The 14,244-nt window shown below is 36.8% G+C and overlaps 1 protein-coding gene across 3 annotated transcripts in view; it reads left to right on the forward strand.

Annotated features, from left to right (window-relative positions):
• Window positions 1-14,244, forward strand: part of AGBL1 (AGBL carboxypeptidase 1) — a 555,889-nt gene that overhangs the window by 441,827 nt on the left and 99,818 nt on the right. The gene's annotated exons all lie outside the window — the stretch shown is intronic.

The following is a 14,244-nucleotide window of genomic DNA, read 5'->3' on the forward strand; positions in this document are numbered from 1 at the left end:
CATGGAAAAAAAAAGAGTCATGGAAGGCTGACAGGGGGAGGTAAAATGTAAGAAACCCTAAGATTTATGTTGAGGAAAAAGGAGGGGATGGAGTTGCATGCAGTGATGATAGGTATCAAGGCTAGGAAACATGAATGAGACATATTTGTTGAATGACTAGTGGCTTAGAACTTGAAGGGCCAAGAGAAAAGTATAAGAAATGAAATGTAGAGGTGAGTAGGGGCTGGATCTGCTAGTGTCTCAAATGTCATGCTAAGGTGTTCTGATGTTACTCTTTAGGTAACTATAGAAGAGTTTTCACTGGAAAGGAGGTATGCTCATATTTGAACTTTGGAAACTATTTATTAATTCGTTTATATTCAGAAAATACTTCTTGAGCATCTATCATATGTCAGATACTGCTGAGTACTGGGAATACAGTGGTATTCAAAGTGGACAGCATCCCTGCCCTTGGAGAGCTTAAAAGTGACACAGACATTATACAGATGATTTAAAGGGTCAGTGGGATATCAGTGTGGAGCACAGAGAGAAGGAGGCATGGGGGCAGGGGCAGGGGCAGGTCAGCTTCAAGTCCTGTGGCATTGAACCAGAGAGATGGTGGTGGCTTAGACCAAGGCAGAGAGCGGGTATGAATGCACTGATTCCAGGGATGGAAGAGAAGTAGAGGTCATAAGACACTGACATCAGATATGTGAAGACAGGGGCAAAAAGCAACTGGGATCTTTTGGTGACCATGAATGTCTCTTGAAATGATGTGGTAGGGCTCAGTCTGCTCTATGAAGAAAAAGGAACGCACTCAAACTTTGCAAATCAGTTGGTGCATCTACGAATTTTATCCTGCGGTGGTAAGATATGATGTACAAATCCAAGGCTGCATTCTCAATATCTCATACTTTCAGCAGAAAATCACTTACAATAGCTAGTTTCTGAGCAGCTAAGTACATGAGAAAGGCTAAGTACAGGGTAATATGCAAAAGTCTACTCAAAGGTCATATTGCGGTTGTAGATTCTTATATTTTTAAGTCATGCCAGGAGAATTTTTTCCTAAGATATTGCTATATTTTATATTAAAATTTTAATTATGAATATGGTGAACCAAACGTGCAGAAAATAATATGACACCTGTGTAGCCATCACTCATATTTTAAAAAGTGAACTTCACATCGTATTTGCTTCCAGTATCTTAAACAATTAAAGCATAATCAAATCATTGTTGCTCTCTCTTCATCATCCTGAACATCTCAGAGGAAGCTTTTGCTGTAAGTCATTGAGTGTCATTGCATAGCCTGCATTTGGTACACATATATGTATCCACAGGCAACTCATTTTTTAAAAACTTATAGAAATCCTATGACGCCTGATCATTTTCCATCTTGTATCCATTGAAAATGTTGCTCTTGAGATTTCCTCATGTGAATAAAACTAGATTCAGTTAATTCATCCTATAATCATATATACCCCCTTTGCAAGAAAAGTTAGAGTTTATAGATCGATTTCCCTTGTTGAAAGATAGTTCACTTTCTCTCCAGGGTTCCTCTGTGTTAGCTATTGTAGCTGTCTGTATCTTCATCAAAACCTGGTGATATCCATGTAGTTACTTTTTGACCATCTAAAAAGTGAAGTTACATCTTATTATTGTTGTAGTATCCACTTTTCTCATTATGATTAAGGTTGAAGTTTTTTTCTCACATTTTATTACTTATTTGAGGTTTCTCAGCAGTCACCCATCAATAGGCTTTATTCATTTGTTGTTTTGCTTTCTTTTTTTTAGATTTTATTTATTTTTTGAGAGAGAGAGAGAGAGAGCTTGCATGAGTGTGTGCGTGTACAACTGGGAGGAGCAGCAGAGGGAGAGGGAGAAGCAGGTTCTCCGCAGAGCAGGACCCTGATGTGGGGCTCGATCCCAGGACACTGGGATAGTGACCTGAGCAGATGGCAGATGCTTAACCAGCTGAGCCACCCAAGTGCCCCATTGTTTCTCTTTCTGTTATATTCATTTTCTGATTGGTTTGTCGAAATATGTTTTATACGGTCCAGGGGTTGCAATTTTCTTCACCTAGTCTGTGACTTTCTCCTTTTTCATTTTTCTGTTTTTTTTTTTCTTCATGGCAAAAAAAAATTTTGTTTGTTTGTTTAATTTAATAGGCATTGTAAGTATGAATTTTCTCCTTTAGGATTTATGGGGTTTTTTTGTACTGCTTGAGAAAGTTTTGCCTAATCCTACACAATCAAGCTTTTTTTCCTCTATTTTTTTCTTCTAAATGTTTTATGGGACTTCTTCTTGTAGTTAGGTATTTGATTCATCTGAAATTTATTTTTACACGTAGGCAGGGATAGGTTTTCATTTTGTCTTTTACCTTTTCGACAATACGTTGGTAGTCTGCACAATCACCAAAGTCTCTATAATGCCACCTCTATCATGCAAGTTCTCGTATATACAAAGGTCTGTTTCTTCGTTTTGTAACCTCGGACTGTTCATTCCTGCACAGGTACCACCTGATTAAAATATTAATATTTTAACTAATATTGCTACTATTAATAATATTTATAATTATTTGTAAATTAAAGCTATTATATACTTAAAATAAAATATTCCTAATACCAACCCACACTCATCCTGTGTCTCCCCCTTCTCCCTCCCTCTCATCAAAGTTGCCTTTTCCATGTGTTTTTTTTCCTTTTTCAAGATTATCTTAGCCATTATTTCATTTTTCAGTTTCTACCAGAAATTTTACAATCTAGTTGTCAAGGTTCACAAAAAAGTCCTGTTGGAAATCTGACTGCAATCACATTGAATTTGCAGATTAATTTTTGGACCGTTGGGATCCTTATGAAATTGATAGCAGCCATCCGTGTTAGATTTATCTGTTTTCATTTATAGGATTTCTTTATAGTCTTTTTATAAAATCCTACATTCTGGACACAAAGGTTTTGTACTTAAAATTTTTATTTGGAATATGTTTGTCTTGAAAATAAGTCGATTTGAATTTGACAACAAGCATGTCACCTCTTCTCTACTTCATTTCTTTTAATTTTTATTGACATAACACATAGATATAGATAAGTGGACAAATCATAACTGGAAAGCTTGGTTACAAAGTGGTCATGATTAAGAAACTGTCAAAGAGAACATGCACTTCCCAGAAGTCTCCTCATATCCTTTTGATTCATTGCCTCCCCTAGAGATCTTTTACTATCCTATTTATCAAACATCATAGGATAGTTTGCCTTTTAAAGAATGCTATGTAAATAGAATCATATACTATGCATTCTTTCTGGTTTGACTTTTTTGTTTTTATTCAACATGGGGTTTTTAGAATTCATCCATATTTTTGCATGAAGTTGTAGTTTATTTTCACTACTGCATAATGTTCTATTGTGTGCATATTATTTATACATTTATTTCTATGGAATCTTTGATGGGCATTCAGGTAGCTCCTAGTGGGGAGCCATTATGAATACTGTTGTATGAACATTATTGTCTGTCTTTCAATGAATATATGCATGCAATTATTCGGGTATAAACTTAGATGTAGAATCACTGAGTCACAGGGTATATGTATATTCAGATTATAGTGGGTACTTCTAAAAAGGTTTTGGCACTATCTAGAGAATTCTGAAGCTCTATGATACCAATTGTTGGTTTTGTCTGTTTCTTTCATTGATTATTTCTAAAGAGAGATTAGTGATATCTTATTATAGCTTAATTTGCATATTTTCAGAGGACTAATTAGAGTGTTTCATTTTTATATTTTATTAGACATTTGAGTGTCCTCGTTTGTGGAGAGACTGTTCAAATTTTTATTTATTGTTCTGTTGAGTCGGTTGTATTTTTTTGATTGATCTGAAGAAGTGTGTATTTGGGTGTGCACACACTCACACACACATGCCACTTTTTACTCCCTTACCAGTATATTTTGATAAATAGGCATTCTTAATCTAATATAATATCACTTAGCACTTTTTCCTATATGACTAGCACTGTTTATGTCCTATTTAAAAAATCTTTACCTATCCCAATGTCATGAAACCTTCTATGATCTTTATAAAGCTTTATTATCTTACTTCCATATGTAGGTTTATGATCTATGTCTAGTTATCTTTTGTAAATAGTATGATTTAGGAGTGAAGATATGTTTTCTTTCCATTTGGATATCCAGTTGACACAATGTCATTTGTTGAAAAGACCGTTTTTGCCCTTACTGCATTGAAGTGTCACTTTTGTCATAAATCAGATGACCATGTATATTAGAAACTATTGTTGGACTCTATTCTGTTCCACTGACCTGTTTGCCTATCATTAGGTCTTAATTATCATAGCTTTGTAACAGGGCCTTGATACCTTGTTGGATGTGTCCTTCAATTTTGTTTTTCTTTTTCAAGATTACTTTGCCTATTCTTGGACATTTGCAATGTCACAGGAAGATTTAGAATTAACTTATAAATTTTCACAAAAGTACATCCTGGGAGAGAATTTGCAGCCTGACAACATGAAATCTTTCATTCTAATAGTAAAGAGTATTTTTCCAATTAATTGGGTCTCTTAACTTCCCTCAATAATTATTAATTTTTTTCATTTCAGAAGTCTTGTATAACTTTCATTAACTTAATTTATTCACAGATATTTGACATTTTATGATAACTAGCATCTCTTAAAAATTACATCTTTGTTTTAATGCTGTATTATGTTTCATATCTCTTTTAAATAACATAAAGCTGTTTTTTTTCATACTTACAATTTCTGTCTTTCCTGACAAGCTTAGTTCATTTACAATGCTGATGTGTGTTAATATGTTTTCTCTCACCTATTTTGAATTGTCTACACATCACGTTTTGTTTTTACTTTTATCTCCATATTTTCTGTCTATGTGGGATTGATCAATTTTACCTATTTCAGTTTCCTCCTTACTGTTTTGGAACATACACATTATGCTTTTATTCTTTTATTGGTTTCCCTTAATATTTCAACATAACACCCCTTTGTGGGAGTTGATATGAGAATTTAGTAGCAATAATGAGGCAATGTATTCTGAGTGCATGGCCCATGATATGTGCTCAAAAAATGGTAATTATCGTTATGAGTATTCCTGCCTGACTTTTAAAGATATTATCAAGATACAAAATTCATCGTCTTCCCTTACTTCCTCTCATTGTATATCTCTCTGGATCACTCTGTATATCTTTGTAAGGCTGGATATCAAACCTATGGTAACCAAAGGACTTTCATATCTGAGTTTTCATAAAAACAAAATTGAGTTGCTAAAAGCACCAAGAATCTCTACAGAATGGCTTCCAAAGATAGTATGAGTCTAGGGTAGTAGAATCTTTACTTGAGGCTTTTGAGCCTGTAGAAGCTGATCCATGTTTTTTCCAGCTGGTCTAAATGTGACTTGTAAAAAGTTGATAGTGATCTACAGGAGATAATCAGAGTGTCACTGTACTGACCTTTGGGGGTTTCTGCTCCCCAAAAGTTTCTAATTGGGATGCTTTCATTTATTAACAAAATTGTGCCTTTTTATGTCCATAAATAGTTTCTCCTGGCTGTTCAAAATTCCTCTTTCTTTTTTTAAGATTTTATTTATTTGAGAGAAAGAGAACTTATTTATTTATTTATTTATTTGAGAGAGAGAGAGCAGTAAGATGGGCAGAGAGACAAGCCGACTCTCTGCTGAGCAGAGAGCACAACACAGGGCTTGATCCCAGGACCCCGAGATCATGACCTGAGCCAAAGGCAGATGCTTAACCGACTGAGCCACCCAGTCTCCCCTATTCATAATCTCTTTCAATCATAATTCATAGTCTCTAGCTCCAAGGCACAGTTATAGATTCTTGGTTTATAGTCCTTTCACCTGCAAAACTTCTAACTGTAATGTCATCAACTCACACTACCATTCATGTGAATATTAGCCCTGACATAATTTGGGAACACACTAACAAAAAGCCTCGATTCATTTCAAAATCTTTATTATTTTTTGTTCTTGTTATTTGAGGATTACTTAACAGTAATACTTGTATACCTTTCAGATGTCTGTCTGACTCATTATTACATTCAGTGCTCCCTGGTATATATGATTTCTCATTCCAAGATACTACTTTTCCCTGCAAAGGCAGACAGGACAATTCAGGTGTAAACTCTATAGGGGAAACAGTAAAAAGTAAAATCTTACTTTAAAAAAATGTATCTGAAATACTATCTGTCCATGTTGATCGTATTTGGGGAATTGGAAGCAAGATCTAAAAACAACAATTTCCTTCTTTGGTATGGGCCTTTGGAAGATATGACTATACTGGTGTCTAGAAACTAGTTTGTGAATGAGGTTAATCTCTGATCATAATTCCAACATTTGCATTAATTTCTACTTAAAGTTGACATTAATTTGAGTATATCAAGCAGATCCAGGGTTAACCAAGAGGGGAATAGGTGAAAGTGGGGAAAGAATAAAATAAAAACCATTTAGCCCATTTATAGAAAGCATTTCTATAAATGTGGAGATCATCTGGAACTTTGCTTCACAGTGATGAAGCAGATATCTCATTCTTATGAAGGTCAGCAATGAAATGTTTTGAGATTTAAGGACAGTGGGTATATCTTTACTAAATTTGCCAGAAGCCCCAAAGTTAACTGCTTTCCATGTGAGCTTTTGCTTGAAGTGAAATTAGTTTCCACTTGCAGTAACCAAACTCTTGGGCCACTTTTTGCTTGTTTGTTTCTTTTAAGTGATGCTCCATCTCTCCAGTGGCATGCATAATTTGTTAAAAGCCTGAGAAAAAACAGCTGGATCTCTGGGGAATTCATATCCATGAAATTACTTCATTCTTTCCAAATTGCTTATGTTTTCCAGTTGTTTCAAGGAAGTTCTTCAACTAAATGAAGTTGTTATTTTAATCATTACCCCCTAACCCCCCTCCATACACACACCAGTTCCTCGCTGCTACCTTCCTTCATGTTAACCCATTTGAATGTATGCACATTCTCCCCCCAGGAGTCCTAAGACTAAGCTCTGATCCTCTGTTCACTCTTCTTTCTCCTCTTCTTCAAAGGCATGTGCCTGTTTTGTGTTCAGGGTGATGAGCTACTAAAGAGTTTCCTAATGTTTGAAGCTCTCTAGAAATAAATTACTTCCTTTGAAACAAACTTTTCTATTTATTTTTACCTTCTCTTTTCCTTTTGGGAGAGAAATAGCCTTCCTTTCCTTCACAGCATCGCGAACAGGAAAAGTATGTTATCTATGTGCACAAGACTGTCTTGCATCCACAGCAGCCTGTCTCTGTTTCCAAGGTGCAATACTCCTGACTACCAGTTTTCTCCACATCTGTGTTTTTATGTTTTATTAGAAGGGATATGGAGAAATGTTGATCCAAAGATACGGAGTTTCAGTTATGCAGGGTGAGTAAGATCTGGACATCCAGTGTATAGTATGGTGACCACTGTGAATAATACAGCATTTTATACTGGAAATTTCCCAGGACAATAGATTTGAAGTGTCCTAACCATGCACAAACAATGGTAAGTATGAGAGGTGGTAGATATGCACATTAGCTGGATTGAGGTCATCATTTCACAATGTACAGATGTGCCAAAACATCACATTGTATACTTTTAATACATGCAATTATTATTTGTCAATTGTACCTCAATAAAGCTGTTTTTTTTTTAAAATTAAAAAAGTTTTAAAAATACACTAGAAGAACCCACTGTAAATGTCTATGGGGCTCTGACCCATTCACTAAGAAAATTACATTTCTGGGCTTGGGCAGGGACACCCACTGGAGTAGAGATAAGAGCATAAATTTTGAGGTCTGAGTGACATGAGTTTAGATCACTGATCCAATATTTGCTTGCTGTGCACCTTTGCACAATCTCTGAACCTCAGCTCCCCATCTGTAACTTGTGAATAATAATAATACTTGCCATAAAAGAATGTTAATTTTAAATGAGATAACTTATATAAAGCATTTAGGACAGAGCTGGCACATTATAAGCTCCTAATGCCATGTTAAATATTAATAATGATATTAATAATGTTGTGGCATACAGAGTACTATTCCCCACAGAGGCAACCTACTGATGGAATTCAGGAAAAATATAGCCAGAAAGTTAATTTGCTTTGTGAACTGGTCGACTGCAAACAGGAGATGTGGTTATGCAAATTCCAGAAATAATAGCGAACATTTATTTCAGCTTGCCAGAGTATATTCACTGCCCCAATGGTTTTCAAATCTTACTGTGAATAAAAATCCCCAGGAAGTTTGTTACAAATGCAGAAGCCTAGGTTCCATCCTTATAGGTTTTAGTTTGGTTGCCCTGGAAGTAAGAATTCTGCTTTTTAGGAAGTACCGTATGTGTTGGCATTGACTACATGACAAATGACCCGAGTCTAGTTTCAAAGGTAACTTGACTTCTGGTGCTTTAGAGAATTAATTCATCCTTGAAGTCAGATCAGTCAGCCTGCTTGGCCTATAGAATATTCTAGAACAATGGTCTTCACTAGATCTGGACTGAATTCCTTCAAGGCATTTGAATCCTTCCAGTATTCAGCTCATTGGTCAATGAAGTCTGACATCATTGGAACAAGAAGTCTTTGTACTATCACTTCAACGTTTCTGTAGGTCTAAAGTTATCCCCAAAGAAAAAGGTTATTTAAAAAATTAGTTTATAAATTCTTATTTTCCCAAGTGTCTTTTAAACTCCTGGTATTCCAAGTAATAGTAATAATTATCACCATAGATTCAGAGGAAGATTGCATTTGGGGGGCGAGGTCCCATAATACAAGTGAACTGGTGTTCTTGCAGAGGGACCATCCATTCATAAGGGGGCACTATTAGCCCTTTCATGTCTCTGATGCCCTAGGACGAGGAGGAAGGTGAACCAGGGCCTAACTGTATAGAAGTGTGCTCAGGCAGCTCAGGGGATTAGCTGAATGGGAGGTGGAGGGAGAGAATCTGGAGGAAGTGTGGCTCAGGTCAGTGTTTTGTAGATAAGCAGAATCCCTTAGGTACCTTGCTGATTCAAAGGTCTGGGGTAGGGGCCAGTAGTGATTATGATGAGTGGCCAAGTTTGGGAACCACAGATACCAGTAAAGAATTAGAAACTAGAAGAATATCACAAGTTGGGGCATTCAGATAATTGGACCCCAGGGGAACCAGGAACACAGCTGTGGGGTAAGAGAGTTTTTCCCAGTGTAGCCCGGAGGGCAGGAGCTAGTGTGTCATTGCAGAAACTCAGACAGGAGAGCCAAGGCTATAGCAGAGGCAGATAGTATCTGACCTGAGGTGGGAAATTATTTTAGTGTTCTTGGCTAGCACCAGTGCTGCAGGATCGGAACTATAGGGGATTATTAGTTTGTGCACAGACACCACCAGGTAAATAGTTGTGAAAGGGTTTGCTTTCTCTCCAGAGGCTTTGCACTCTCCTGGATTTTTTCAATGAGTTATTACTGGTTTCTGAGACTTACCTTTGTGTCAAAGCCTTGGTTCTGCAGGCTCATGATTGCCAGAGACTGAATTGTAGGAAGAGAGTATGACCAGATGTGGCTTGCACCAAGCTGTCACACAGACTTGTCCTCTTCTGGACATGTTTTCATGAAGGGAACAGTATGTCCACACTGGTGCTGGGAAAGGCAGAGTCAGCCAAGTGTCAAAGTCTCTTGGTTCCAATCCAGAACCACTCTACCAGGGGACAACAGATGCAGAGGACAACGGGTATAGCAATTTTTAATAAAATATTTAGGGCATATAAAATATATAGACAAATATAAGAGGTACACATTTTACTTACTATCATGCTTAAACAATAAAACATCACAAATAAAGTGGTTGTCCTCTCTATACCTGTGTCATAATACATTTTCCTCTTTACAACCTAAGGTAGCCACTATTTTGAATTCAGCTTTTAACATTCCAAGGCCTCTCTTATATCTTTACTATTTCTGTATGTATCCATAAACTATGTTTATATGATTTTTTATCACGTTTTAACTTTTATATAACTGCTGTCATGCTTATGTATTCTTCTGCTACTTTCTTTTTTAATTTAATGAATGTTTTTGAAAATTATGCATGTTAATATATGTAGGTATACCTCTTTGATTTAATTCTCTTGTAGTATAAATACATCACAATTTATCCACTTGTTATTAAATACTGTGCTGCACTGAACTCTCTTGCATATATCTCCTATGCCCTTGTATAATTGTTCCTCCAAGAATGAAGCTTGCTTGGGCTATAATGTGTGTGCATCTTCTAGATATTGCCATCTTGCTCTCCAAGGCTTGTACCAATTTACACTTCCACCAGCAGTGTATGAGTTCTCCAAGCTCTTTGTCAATAGTTGGTATGGGTTGGCTTTTTCATTTCTATTAATCTAATATTTAATTGGTATAATCTGATTGTGATTTTACCTTATATTTTCCTGCTTACTATTGAGGTTGGGCTGTTTAGGTTTTCTCTTTCAGGAATTTTCTGTTAATATGTTATACCTATTTCACCTCTGATTTTTTTTCTTTTTTTAAATGTTGATGTCAAGGAGTCCTTTACATAAGCTGGATACTAATCTGAGTTGTTAAATTGCATTAAAAATACCTTTCAGGCTGTGGGACATCTATTGGGGAGGGGGACGTCTTTTTGAAAGTAAAAGATCAAGTAAGAGAAGACTATAAACATACATTTAACCTGAAAAATAGGAGGTGTGAGAATGGGAAATACCAATGGGTTGCTTAAGTCAGAGGGATAGGATCAAGATCAAGAAGTTATGGAATTTGAGGCAGTGGTTCTTCTTTTGGAAGAATCTTCATGCTTTCTTTGGTCTCTTGCCTGTGGGCTCAGGACGCACCATCGTTACAGAACCAAATATGAATCAAGGGAAAAATAAGTAACTCAGTTGTTCTATTTTTTTCAGCACTCAATGAACATGCATTATGCACCAGTCTTATGCACCAGGTCATTCATGTTATATACACACTATATATAGTGTGTGCATATGACACAGACCTTGATCTTCAGGAACTCTCAGTGTTGTCAGAGGACTTATCTCTAAAGAAGCCATTGCATGATGATGTGACAAGAGCCTTAAGAGAGCTGAGGACAGGATAATATTGGAGTCATTGATTTCCTTATTCATTTTTTAAATACTTATTGAACATCTACTATGGGGACAGGAATATGGCAGTGAACAAGAGAGATAAGAACTCCAGGAGCACATATTATAAAGATGTCAGATGACTGATAAACTCTCAGCAAATAAAGTTACTGCCATGAATAAACAATTAATAAAAAGTTCATCAGTAAGATAATTCAGGCAATGATAAATGACACACTGGACATATTTTTAAAAGGATAATGCAATGGCAAGTGTTGAGAAGTGGGTTTTTATGGTTGTCATGTCCAGACAAGGCTTCTCTTAGGACCCCTTGTTTGAGTTGAGATGTATTGGATTAGAAGGATTTAGCCACATGACTTCTGGGAGGACAATATTCCACACACAAAAAAAGACAAGTGCAAATCTGCAAGGCAAGAATGAGCTTAGTCTTCAGGGATAAACAGAAATCACAGATAAGAGAGAGATGGAATCTACTGGCGGGGACGGGGGGTGGGGGCTTTGAGATTGAAGGCAGGTTTTGAAGCAGAGCTCATATTAGGCAAATCTAGAAGGATGGAAACTAAAGAACATTCTAGCTAGAAGAAATAATGTGAACAGAGATTAGGAGAATAAATACACTGTACAAACTCAAAGCTTCAGCGTCCAAATCCATTAATCTATGTAATTACTGAGTCAGATGCCAAGTCCTGGACTTAGTGCAATTGCCTGCACTCTTGTCTCCTAATCTAGAGTGCTGAAACTTCTATAGGTTCAATCTTTAGACAAAAGCCATCAACTAATCTAACAAGGGGAGATTTTTCTCCCAGTGATGTGAATGTAACAGAATTCAGATTCTGACTATTAATGAGGGGAAAGAGGATTCGGTAGGGACCACCTAAAGCAAGTTTCTACCAAATTCCCATCATTGAAGCTTCTACTTGGGCTTCGGTAATTGCTGCCGGTGACATTTACTTTGCCAGTTATGTCATGTAGGTTTCTAGATGATTTCACTGCTGGGGACAAGCAGTTGAATACAAATGGCCCAGGCTTCATTGTCTCAGAATGTTGAGGGGGAGCAAGCCATGGAACTTTAAATTGTACCTCCTGGTCAATGACCTGGGTCTGTGAAGAACTGTAGTCCAGCCCCTCCCCCCTGATTCTCCAGATGCCCATCTCAATGGCTCTCAATATCATTCACTCTAAATGGTAGTTTTAAACATGCGTGTGTTTCAGCAGTCTTCGTAAGCTGTAGAAAACTCCCTTTGCTTTTGAAAGAATAGAAATATTCACTTGACCTGCTAAATGCTGCTTGATGATAGGGGACATAGGCTATCTCTTCCTTCCCAGGAGCTAGCTCTGGAAAGTCTTTTCAAATCACTTTATGGCTCTTAGTTCTGCTTACATAACTCCAATCATTTGAATAGTCTCTGGTGATGAAAATAGTCACTGAGAGACTTAGAGACACCACACCTCTTAATCAGAAACATAGCATCATTCCTGATTTTCACTCACTTCCTTTTTCTTTTATCAGATTTAAGTTAGGCCTTATTTAAAAAGAGTGTTTTGTTATTGCGATTTTTAGTACACACTGATGCACTCTCACCCTTTAATTCTTTTCCCAGGGATGCACAATTTTCTAAAGAAGGTACCAGGAGCTGAATTTTGCACTTGGCAATCATTTCCTAATCACAAAGCTCACCTACATTTAATGGGGGGGACAGCACTATATTTCTCCAGAAGAAAGATACTATAGATGTTATCCCATCAAGGCATTTGGGTGACTCTGGCAACTTCAAGAAAGGAGTTCACATGGTGTATTGATTTCATTAGCAGAATAGAAGAGAGACACACATACATATGCAGATGGAGAGCTCAATTTTGCAAAGACTGCATTTCTCTAGTCTCTGTCTTCTAAGACTATCTTGAGGCTTGGTGGACAGCCCTGGGGCAAACTTGCAACTTAAGCCTTATTTCTAGAATATTGAGTCATAAGAGATGATCATTTGAACTCTAATTTCTTTTGAGATCCTGTTATATCTAAGTATATCTGTGGGAAATGGTTTCCATTGAAATAGCAGTAAGGGAGGGTAGCCTGAGATCAGCAACAGAGCCTAGGAATTTACAGTCTGCTCTTGTGATTGCTTCCTCTTCATCTGATGTGGTTAAAAGTCTCTCTTGCTGTAAAGATCCAATATGCCTTCAATTTAATTCAATAAGCATTTGGGAAATGTGTAACAGTTCCAATGTAGTAGCAGCCCCTGTAACATACTGCATGGCTTCCGTAACCCATAGGAAGCAATTTTATGAAAGAAGTTGTAATAAGTCCCAAACACTAAACAAAAACAGCATAGGTAAATTGCAAAATCCATATATAAAATAACCAAATAATCCATGCTGCAGGGTGACAAGAAGGAGAAAGGATGATCTTTATCAGAATTTTCAGATGAATCAGTAATCATCAAGAGAGAAGTAGCATTAGAGTATGGGGAATATTTGGAATCATATAAAAAGACCCAGCCTTTAGTTTGAGATCTTAGTCTGGAAGAGCATGAAATGGAAATGACCTTCTGTTGAGGGTGAACCTGTCTAATCTGCTGCCATTATTGGATTTCACTTTAGTGAGCCACTGAGGTCTGAAGATGGGGTCCTGACAAGGCTGAAGCTAAAATTTCTGAATAGGTTAGCACCAAATGTGGAGAATATATGAATCCCACCCCTTCCCTTTGAGTAAGCATTTAAACTCCCTAAAATTTACTTTTTAAAAAAAAAGTCAGGGATATTCCTTGTTCATATAATTACTTTGAGAGTCAAAGTAAGTAATTCATGCTAAACACCTCACCCACAGCAGTGGCTCAGTAAACACTAGCTAGTGTTTGGTAGGAAGGCTAAAAACAATAGTCTTGGCCTTTTTCAAGGCAGTATTCTTTAGAATAAAGTCAAGTGGAAATTTGAATAAGGTATGTTTCCTGCCTTCATAGTGCTATCCCACAGAACTACTGTCACTGAAGATCTCCTGGGTACCTCCATTTTTCATCTAAGTCTTTAGTCGAGCCAGCAGTCATTGTATTTTTCCTGATTTTTGCCATAATATTAGCTGGATTTCAAAACTATCTTTCCTAGTTTCATACAAGCTTAACATAATTCTTTGCCTCAATCCATACCTGATT

Source organism: Canis aureus, chromosome 2 (assembly GCF_053574225.1).
Source record: "Canis aureus isolate CA01 chromosome 2, VMU_Caureus_v.1.0, whole genome shotgun sequence".
In the NCBI taxonomy this organism is placed as follows: Eukaryota; Metazoa; Chordata; class Mammalia; order Carnivora; family Canidae; genus Canis; species Canis aureus.